Below are 10,498 nucleotides of genomic sequence, written 5' to 3'. Positions count from 1 at the left end.
AGGAAACCTTGGAACCCCTCATAGCTACTGTATTCCCTAAGAATGATGTCCATGATTCTGTAAGCAAAAGTTTTCCTGTTTACAAAGAGCGAAAACTAAGTATGATTGGTACTGTTTATAAGCCAATAGGAACAATAAAATTAGGATTGGGTTTTCTAGTAAGTAATGTTAGTGTATATACCCCACAGTTTGAATTTTGTCTACATATGGATTACTCATTCACATTGGCAGCCATGACACAAGAAATGGCACCTATACTAAAACACATTCAGTAAAAAAGATAGAAAGGCAGTGCACATGCACAGTGACTCACCTCATTTCAGCTGCCTGATGATGTCGCACCTGTTCTTCCATGGCACTCTTGACAAGACACAGTTCGGTTGAGAGACTTGACATGCGAGATGCCCTCTTTTCAAGCCATGAGTGGCAATCAGCTATTTCACGCTCCTAGCAGAAATCAGAGACAGAAAGCAGGTGCAAGTTCAGAAATTTGCTGCACAACAAAAAAATCCATTAATTCCAATTTGAATCTAAAATTACAATACCCTAACTTGAACCAATTGGAACTGTAACAGAGCCTAATTGGTTCCAATTCCAATTGAATTCAGCTGAAAATTCCCATTACATCCAACAAGAATGTATGAAATGGAGCCATTTGGAATCAGCTGAAAGAGTCCAAAAAACCTGATTAGTTCCAAATGGTTCAATTAGATTCCATTTGGAACCAATGAAATTTTTCAGCTGGGGCTCATAAAGCATTCAGACTAAGCCAGATAGTCACCTGAATAAGCTATGTCCCAATCAAAATTCAACAGTTCCACATTCCTGCTCAAGGCACCACAAGCCTGGCAAAGGACATACAATAGTGCACAGACCATTGTGCCTTGTGTACCTGGAGCCAAATTTGCTTATTTTTTCTACCTATCAAAGCACATCTGATGGGGCTGTCCTCATTTCTCACGCTATTAATGCTAATCATGTCATTCATAGTGCCACTATAAAACTGACGGATGCCGAGTTTAGAACAGACTTCATTGCAAAGGAATAAAGGTTCTGGTAACAGCATGGGTCGCTACTGGTCAAACCAACAAACTAAATCAGCACGTCAGTGCACGTTAAAAAATCCCCAGGTGGTTGGAATTATCGCCCAGCCCTCCACTATGGCACCTTTCTTCTTTCACTCTCACCTTCCTCCTTTCCATTGCAGCATGGTTTGGGTGTCCACCAAGATATGCAAGACAGTCACTGCGCCACTTCCGCAAAATGAAACTTTCTCACAATCCTCAACGAAGTCATGTGAATACCAGTCCATGTAAGTGCCAATAATATCACTATCATTTCCACCATTTCTTCTGTATACAAAAATTGTGAATACTCAACAGTACAGCCAAAGGCCGAATAAAGTCTTCAAATATTCCTTTGTTGAATTAATGAATGAATGAACAAACAAACCATGGCCCTGTGGTTACCATTCACAAAAAAACAAATTCAAAACAAATTCAAAAACAAATTCAGGCATTAAGGTAAAGTATATGATAAATATTTCGTGATAAGAAAGACAGGAATATCGAGGTAGTGAAAGAATGCAAATAGTGCTCACTATGCAAGCTATATCTGGACTCTGAGTGAAAATGGGTTACATCTAGAAGAAATAATATCAGGAAGCTAATTCCAAATGATATATGGCATAAAGAATACATCTCAATGAATTGCAGTCCTATGCATGTCTGAACATAAGCAAAAAAATAACATGGTTATGCACGCCCAGACATGCACCGAGGAGTACTAAGTGACACAGGTGAAGAGCTGCTATTGACAACCATACTTATGCGATAAGCAGAAGATCCAAACCGAACAGCTATTCTACAAAGGCGGGTGCCAGTAACTTTTATCAAGTTTGAATGCATTGAACTAGTGCATATATAGTTACTGAAAACAAATGCGGCTACCCAATTCTTTTCAGTATCACTTTTAGGCAATTCTACAGAATTTCTCGGAAAGTATGGTGAAGAGATTTCCAGCTGGGGGGTGTACCAAGATTATTTAGGCTGATTTCTAGACACGAGCAAGAGCACATTTTAAATTTCGGTGCAGGGAACCAAGTGAATATGATGCTTTTACACATATGAAGGTGCTAAGTGGAGATCAGGAAAGGTTGGGTGTTAAGTTATTGGCTAAACATTTGTCAGAATTATAGACCTTGATTTATTAAACGTAGCCACCGAAGAAAATTCACTTGTGTGTGCCTTCAACAAAAAATTAAGGAAGCAAATACACATGCTTTGAAGGTGAAAGCATTATTTTTAATTTATATTTTTCCTTCCTTTCTAATGACACACGTACTCATTAGCATACAGTCGTAAAGCAATGCATTCACTAGGTTCACCATTATTCGCCAAGAAGCAATGCGGTTTTGTGTCCTATGGGTTGTATGCTCGCCTCGCAATCTGAAGTTCCTGGGTTCAATTCCACACACCTTTGGAAGAAATATTTTACTTTGGCAAGTATTTTGCAAGTATTTTGTTGATAACTCATTGAGATATGCCTAATTAGTGTAGCTGATGCACTACTAGCAAGTTGTTTCATTCAATGCGACAGTAATCTGCCTATAATAGAGCAAGTTCGGCAGCTAGAATCAAGCGGATTGAGCCTGCACTCACTCTTACCCCTACATCAAGTCCGCCTCCTGCATGCAGGAGTTGCGGCTTTCCCTCATAATATGGTTACTTTGGATAGCAATATGATAGACCTACGTGCAACTCTAGGTACTATACAGCAACTCTAATTGGCGATTTTCTGGACCACTTTTCTTGGACAACAAAAATGTCATGTTTCATTGCTAATGGGTCATATAAGGCTTTCGCCTTAAAACTGAGTACTCTTCACGCTGCTTGTGAATGATTGTGCTGGCAACAGCCTGGCTAATACTTTTTGAAATCTTTATCAAAGTGCATTTACTGTGTACTGTGAATGTGAGTGTCAGACACTCAGTGAGACCATATTCTGCAAGAATAATACCAATAATTTGTGCAAAATTTTAGTGCAAATACAGCCAGCAGCTCAACAACAACTGAGATATCATTTATGCATATCTGCCTTTGTTAGTGATGAGAAAATTGATGCACAAAACAGCACAGTTTTTACCTTAAATTTGAGCTCCATTCTCAATACGATTAACTTGTCATGTGTCTCTCTTATGAAATCCAATCCTTCCGTGTAACAAGGTCTTTGCTGACTGGAGGTAATGCCTGCACCTGCGTAAGAAAACAATGCCATGTGCATACAAAAATTCCATAAGCAGTGGTTTCCTACATAAACTATGACTGTAGCTGAACAATCAATGGTCAGCTAACAACCATAATTGTGGGCAGTAGCGGTGAGCTAACTGGAATAAGTGCAAAAAAAGGACAGGATAAAGAACTCAAATCAGTGTCACAGCGACGTTATTAAGCAAAAAAAAAGCACCAATATTCAATAGTACAGTTTCTGCACCAGTAGACTTGTAAGCTAGTATGAGATTTATTCACAAATTGATATGAGTCCCATATTCAAGACAATCATCCATACCTTAAAGATATTTTAGAACTAAAGTTGCCAGTCACAGCATCGTAGTAACTATATTATGAAAAAAATTTCTACATGAGAATCAAGGGGTGGTACAAGCTTTAGTACAAGCTCAAACTTGCTTTGGGCCACCCATCTTGTCTTGAGCAAAAAAGAGTGACTGTATGATCACAACATTTATGCACAGAAATGACCATAAAGAAAGGCAGCACAAAAGGCAAAGAATAAATTCACGATTGTAAGACAAGCCATGGCAAAGTTAGCAGTATTAGACTGTTGTTGTGATGCTAGATGGGGAGGTCACAGGAACCGCACCGGAGACTTGAAGGTCAACCTACCCGTGCGCTACACCTGTGCATCTCTCCTGCATAGACAATGTCCCTTAAATAGCAAAGCACCGCAAAAAGATATGTCCATTTCTTCAATTTCCATAGTTTCTAATGTGCCACAACCGAAGTTTCACATTTAGCCAGAAACTGAAAAAGCAGGAATACCTTCACATTTTCCAACCAAGCAAACGAACTAAGTATATGTAAATTAGATGACTCAAGTGAGCCAAAAATATCTGCAAGATAATTTAAGCTGTCCTGAAGCTAGAGCTTCAAACCTTACAGCTCAACTCCCTAACAACGCCTAATCCTACTGTCTTACCAGGTTGCCCCTCAGCAGCATTGGCGGATCTAACAGTTGCAACCTGCGTTGTTGGCATTCGTTTATGTTGGCCTCGGCCTGCACTCATTGTCTTTTCTGTGCAGTGGGCTAGTTGACTTCTACAAAAAAGAAAAAATACAAGCATTCAAAAATTCAAAAGGGGAACAAAGTTCCACAAAGCATGGTGTACCACCTAGATGCTAAGAAAAATTTGCTTCTGCTAAGGATGGTAAAAAAAGCAAGGAGGCATCAGATAGAAGAAGCAGCACAACGAAAACATTTCGTACATCATAAAGCATTACTTTAGAATTAAAGCGGCAGACTTAATTGCCCATATATCTAATGCATTATGTATTGGAATAAGTGAGCAATGACCACTCACTACTTGTGGTGCCATGCAGCTACAAGAAAATGAACCATAACAAGATAAACAAAAGAGTGCAGACAAATGCACCTGCATCAGCCAATTCAGTGTTAGGTGAGCTGAAGGCTGAGGCTTTGTTGCCCATTGTTGTATCATTCATATGATTCACTACTGCATGAGTGCCTTCCAATATCAAATTTTTATCATTTTTAGCTAGCATAGCTTAGTTAAACACATCGGGCTTCAGAAGTGCCAATTTTACTCTGATGGACATGCAGGCAGCACTATCAAACATGTTATTTATCTTGGCATCAGTGTGCATTTTCGCGGCTGCACAGTACAGTTCCCTAGATTCAGGTAAGGCAGTCCAAGACTAAATGCCATATATTACAGCTACCGAATCCAACAGTTGCTATCGAAAGCCAGCTCTTTCCTGAAGTATTTCCAAAAGCCAAACTGAAAAGAACGCAGTGAATTAACTGCAGTGCTTGGCGCAATGAAGCTGAAAAGCTGCACTTTTAAACTTCTCAGACAGTATATTGCAGCAGAAGCATGTACATTCCTCTCGTACAGAAACTAAACTATTCAGCAGCAACACTTGATTCGGTGCACTTTTTAAAGTAATTTTAATTCTGCAGCTAAGCCAGCTACAAGACCACATGTTATAGCTCCTACTCTATGCAAATCTGCATGCTCATCAGAGTTGTAATATGTATCGTTATAGAAGCTTATTACAAATGCTTAGAGAACAGAAATGAAATTTGCTTCATGACCATGCATATGTAAACAAGTTAATTACATGGTGATGTTAAATTTCCACTGCAAAAATGAAGGAGCAAGAATAAGCCAATGCAGTATTTTGGAACTAAGCTAGGAATTTGACTATTAAATGCCTATTAACTGGAACGGTTGCAAGAAGAACAAAATTTAGTCATAACTGTTAGGCACAATCCCTAAGCTCACAAAGCTCATTCTGCGGTTGTCGAAAAACAGGGAGCCAAAGCTGCAGATATTCCGCAGTGGCAAAAAAGCGACAAGGCAGCGCGAAATGGTGTCAGTATATATGCGCCCCCTCTTCATGTCCTACCAGCAGAACATATACATTGTTAGCAGCGGGCGAATCATAATTACGGTGATTCGGTTACGGATCTATGCACGTAATTATATACATGCCGCATTGCACAGCTGCAGTTTTTAGATGGGCTCCTAAAAGATTCAAGATGGCGGCGAATAGCCACCCCGCCACACCGTCAGCCGAGGGTGTCACAGTGACAAAAATGGCGACTGCATGGCGAGTAGGCCTAGTGGGGCCAGACACTCCTCAGAAGTTGCATAATAAAATATGACACACACTCGACAGCTATTTTTTTTTATAACAGCGAATAAAAATTTAACATTTTCCGTGCATTCACCGCCTGCCCCTTTTTTATAGACATTGGAATGCCCAAGGTACCGTGTTGAAACGCTAAACGCGCACCAGCTGAGCGAAAGCTGCTTCTTATGGGTCGCCAATGCTAAACTATTACAATTCTGACCACATCAGGAAAGAACATCATCCAAAATTGGTATATTGAGAAAACCAGACTGTCGTATGCCATCTCTGCATCAAATTCTGTGCGAATAAGCGAGCGGTTTAAGCGTGAGAAGCATTTTACAGTGCGTGTGCAGCGTTTTATACGTAAGTGAGTACGTGGGGCATCCAACTTGTCATTACAACATAAAAAAGCAATTAACATATTGCTGGGGGAAGAAAGCTCGATCAGCAATAAATACAACGCACTAGCACATGAAAATCGGAAATAAACACAACATCGAGATGCTCTATAAACTGACCTGTCTGGCACAGGCAATGTACGCCGTCGCTCCAACGCATGTACTCGACCAAAAAAACATGCTTTTAAGTCACGAGCTGTTGCCAACTATATATACACGACTATCGCATACATATTCTGCACCTTTGTCGTCTACACTGAGACCGAAATGAAAAAGGTTACAAAGTTTACGAACTACTAACGGAGCGAAACTGCACACATGGTTCTACACATTGTTTACAGCGAGAATTACTACATGAATAATAACGCGTTACCTAGGACTTGCCGTCATTAATGCGGCGAGGATGTAGCGACTTACGACACTCAGCGATGTCCGGCGATGTTTTCACCTTATTTTCACGCTCGTTCAACGCCACAAAAGCAGCCAATGAAATATGCAGCAAACCAACTGTACACTGGGCATACCAGACGGCTTGCAGACGATCGCCGTTATAATTTGAAAATTAAGCTAAGTTCAGCTACGGACATGTACTTAGATAAAGTGACAACATAAAAAATATTACACTATTTTTTTTCGTAAGTCACAAAAGATACTTGTTTCTTTCTTGCTACTGGCAAGATTTGAAAACCCGGAACTGCTGCTGCTGCTACGACTGCCGCCTCGCGAAGTGCAGCAGCGATGGTCAGGGACGTAGGCGGTGAGCGCTTGCAAGAATGACAGCACGAGAAAATTCTGTCGAGTTATTGCACCGAGGGAACATAATTAATTGCGGGCCTAATGTTGCTGCAAGACACATCCTGCATGTCAGCAAGGACACTACTGGCTGCATGTCAGCAAGGACACTACTGTGCTAGGTTTTAATGCATGGAAAGTGCTTAACGCCTTCATTTTTGCTTACACAGTGCACATATTTATATTCGCGTACATTTTCGCATACGCAGTGCGCGTATGTTAGTCCTCCGGATGGACTCTTTACCTGTATGTCAGTAAAGAGCACCAATGCACCAACGCACACACTGGCCGAACGCTGTTCGACCATGGGGCTGGATGATAAAAAGAATGGCGTGCTAGACAAAAAGATAGCCTCAAGATAGCCAATAAAAGAGTTTATTAACAATGCTTGGTGTGTTTGCATGGTCATACAGCACAGCACACTAAGCATTCAATCTATGCTGCAGGGTATTACAGACGTGGCGTAGTTAGGAAGCTTTCGCGTATTTATCACTCTGCTTTTTAAATTGATCTTCCTTTCACCTAGCGCCTCAAGAAATTGCTGGTGCAGTCGTATATCTACCAAGGAGAGCTGTACAATTTTCGCATAAGCTTCACAGAAGCTTCAGGAATGAAGCTTTTATGAAAGCTGTATGGCTTTCCTTAGAGCACACAGGACCGCACTGCTTGTATGTCCACCCATCAGGGTGCCAAGTCCTTCAAGGCAGCACAACGCTCCCACCATTTCTCCTGATATAATTCATACACTGTACTTACATGATGTCCTTTACACTCTTCCGTTAGTATTTTCCACCACGTTTGACATGCGCACCAGGGTTCCATATAGAACTGCCTAATATGATGCTTGCTACATGTTACTGTGTTAGTCAATAGAGTCACATAGCGTCACGTTTCCCACCAGTAGCATTCACACCATGCATGAGTATGACATTCGAAGTTGTGATGCCTTATTGCTGCACCTGCTAGGACACTTCTGCAGCTCAAACGTCATCTGCTATTTAGATAGCTATAGGGACAACTGTTGTCAATTCGAATTTATTATGCTGGCTGAAAAGCTCTGTCAGAGTTGCCACATCACTGAACAGCCTTGTGGAGTAGTTAGTGACTTGCCATCATTTTGAGCTTCCCGGCATTCTGTGCAAGCAGTGCGAACTAGCAACCAGTCCAATGCATGGCTAACTGTGTGCTAAACAGCATAGCCTTCATTACATGCCTGAAAAGAAAACATAACAGCAATGAAAAACAAGCACCCCACATTTATTTGAGCACGCATGGAACATTCAGCACCTGCCAAAGGAATGACCACCAGATGCACATTTTATCAAGAAAACTAAGAAACAGAGCATGGACAGGACATAACAATGAAAAAAGAAAGAAGGTTGTTGAAGAACTAATTGGTTAGGCCATCTGCTTTTGCTTCAAGCGTTGTAGTTTCTGAGAACCCAGGTTCGTTTTTTCAATCAGACCATAAATTTCCTTCGCCCCTTTTCAGAGTTGCAACTTGTAAACTCAATCTGCAAGTGAAAACACTGGATGTAACGTTATGATGAAGGAAGCCATTTGTATAAAATTGACACGAATTTAGGAAATGCGCAAAATAAGGTAGAGCATTATGATAAATGCCAAAGTAAATGCCAGTTAGCTCAGTTCGTAGGGAGACTCCCATGATGAGACGGTGGTCCAGCGTTCGAACCTGTACCAGGACGAATTTTTCTTGAACTACGAAGTTTCTGTGGAAACTGTGTAGCTTACCTTTGTCACCAAAGGCTAAGCTTGTGTATATGCTCCCATATTACAAATATATTCCATCTTGGGGGTTCCCCTAAACTTAGGACCTGAAAATACAAAGAATTAAGGGTAGCAAATGGATGGACAATAGTGCACTGCATACACAATAGTTACAAGCACACAATTTAGTTGCTTTTAACAGTGTCATTGAGAACAAGGAATAGAAAATTCCATGATGTGGATAAAAACAAAGCAGGAAAATTCAATGGGCACTTCACTGCAGATTGAAAAAAAAGAGCACTGCATTGCATATGCTATGACATTTAGGTTACCTTTTATAGGTTTACTGCTAGTGGAAGTAAAGGTTTAATTGTGATGGACTAGGAATTTATTCCCCATGTACGTGTCCACATCACAGCTCAGTAAGCTCAAAAACCACATGTGTGCCATGGTGCTAGCATTGGTGTGCCTTACTATCCTGGATAATTTCACATGGGTGCAAACTGCACAACGAATGGCTATGGCCTACAGCAACTTTGAGAAGATGCGAGCATATACTGTGTTGCACGATTGCAGCAGCCGAGCAGCACATGATTGCCCCCAAGTAATGGGTACTTATCTCTTGCCGCAGCTGGTCTCATCTGTCTTCAGCGCACTACCTAATCTGTGGGAAGGAGCAGATTTTCATAATGCAGCTGAACTATTATTATGGGTATGTTCACTGCCACACGTGCAGCAGCATGGCTGATGCTGTCCGCTTTTCCTGGATCCCATGTATACCCACAACTCAATAACGCTGTCTGCATGAAGAGATGAATTGTACTCATGTCATGAGCTGAAGTGTTTATCTATGGTGTCTTGAGCACTTCAAGTGCCACTATAGAACTAGCAAGAATGACCTAGTGCATTGTCAATTGCTGCCACTGCTGTTGCCTGTGAAGTTACGATTTTTATAAAGCCATGGCACAAGCCTGCATTTTAAAATGTTTGATTGTCATATTTCTTCACTGTTAAGATGTACCGTTTTTGGAAAAAGCAATCAAGCAATGAGTTTTATTTCTTAGCCATGTAGCGGAGCACTTATGGGTGGCGTTGCTCACCTTTCGAGACCATTTCATCTCTTCAGGGGTGCCACAAGGGCTTCACTATATGGCTGAGAAGCAAACCTCGCTGTCTGTCTAGTTATTTTTGGCAAAGGCCGTATACCTGCGAGGGAAGTAGTGTTCAATAGCCTCGGAAGGGAACAGCAGTTTACGATAGGCAGCGAGGTGTCAGAAGCATAGGTTAGCGGACTCACATTCAGGTCATGATCCGAGTCATCAGTCTGGACACAGGCTCAAATCATGTTCCTAGTTTTTTTTCCTCCTCATTTGCTAATTTATATTTATTTACTGCTACGAACAAGGATACTTAAGGGTGAGGAGGCTTGGCGACATCTGATGGCTACCAAAGAAGAAGATTTCATGGAAGCGAGGCAGAGAGCATTTTGTCTCTTCTCCCTAGCTAGTTTATCCGGCTGCGGGTGTGGCGATAAGCCACGTGACGATGTGTCGGAAGCTTTCATCGAGTTCCACTATGTCGCTACGTGGAAGCCTCTCATGCGTCTTGGTTGGCTCAGGGACATGCCACTCATTAGTGAGCCCAGGTTTGTCGTGAGTCAAAATCAGAGAGCCCAAATGAGTCATG

The 10,498-nt window shown here is 41.3% G+C and overlaps 1 long non-coding RNA gene across 1 annotated transcript; it reads right to left on the bottom strand.

Annotated features, from left to right (window-relative positions):
- Positions 1-313: 313 nt before the first annotated feature.
- On the bottom strand, positions 314-4,335 carry LOC144115040 (uncharacterized). Its single transcript, XR_013311209.1, has 3 exons — positions 4,216-4,335; positions 3,145-3,254; positions 314-447 (listed from the first exon to the last, which is right to left on the bottom strand). It is a non-coding gene; the product is annotated as an uncharacterized LOC144115040 (long non-coding RNA).
- Between the last annotated feature and the right edge of the window lie 6,163 nt (positions 4,336-10,498).

The sequence above is a fragment of the Amblyomma americanum genome, chromosome 1 (assembly GCF_052857255.1).
Source record: "Amblyomma americanum isolate KBUSLIRL-KWMA chromosome 1, ASM5285725v1, whole genome shotgun sequence".
In the NCBI taxonomy this organism is placed as follows: Eukaryota; Metazoa; Arthropoda; class Arachnida; order Ixodida; family Ixodidae; genus Amblyomma; species Amblyomma americanum.
Note: the sequence above shows the minus strand (reverse complement) of the source record. Positions and strands in the feature narration are given on the sequence as shown.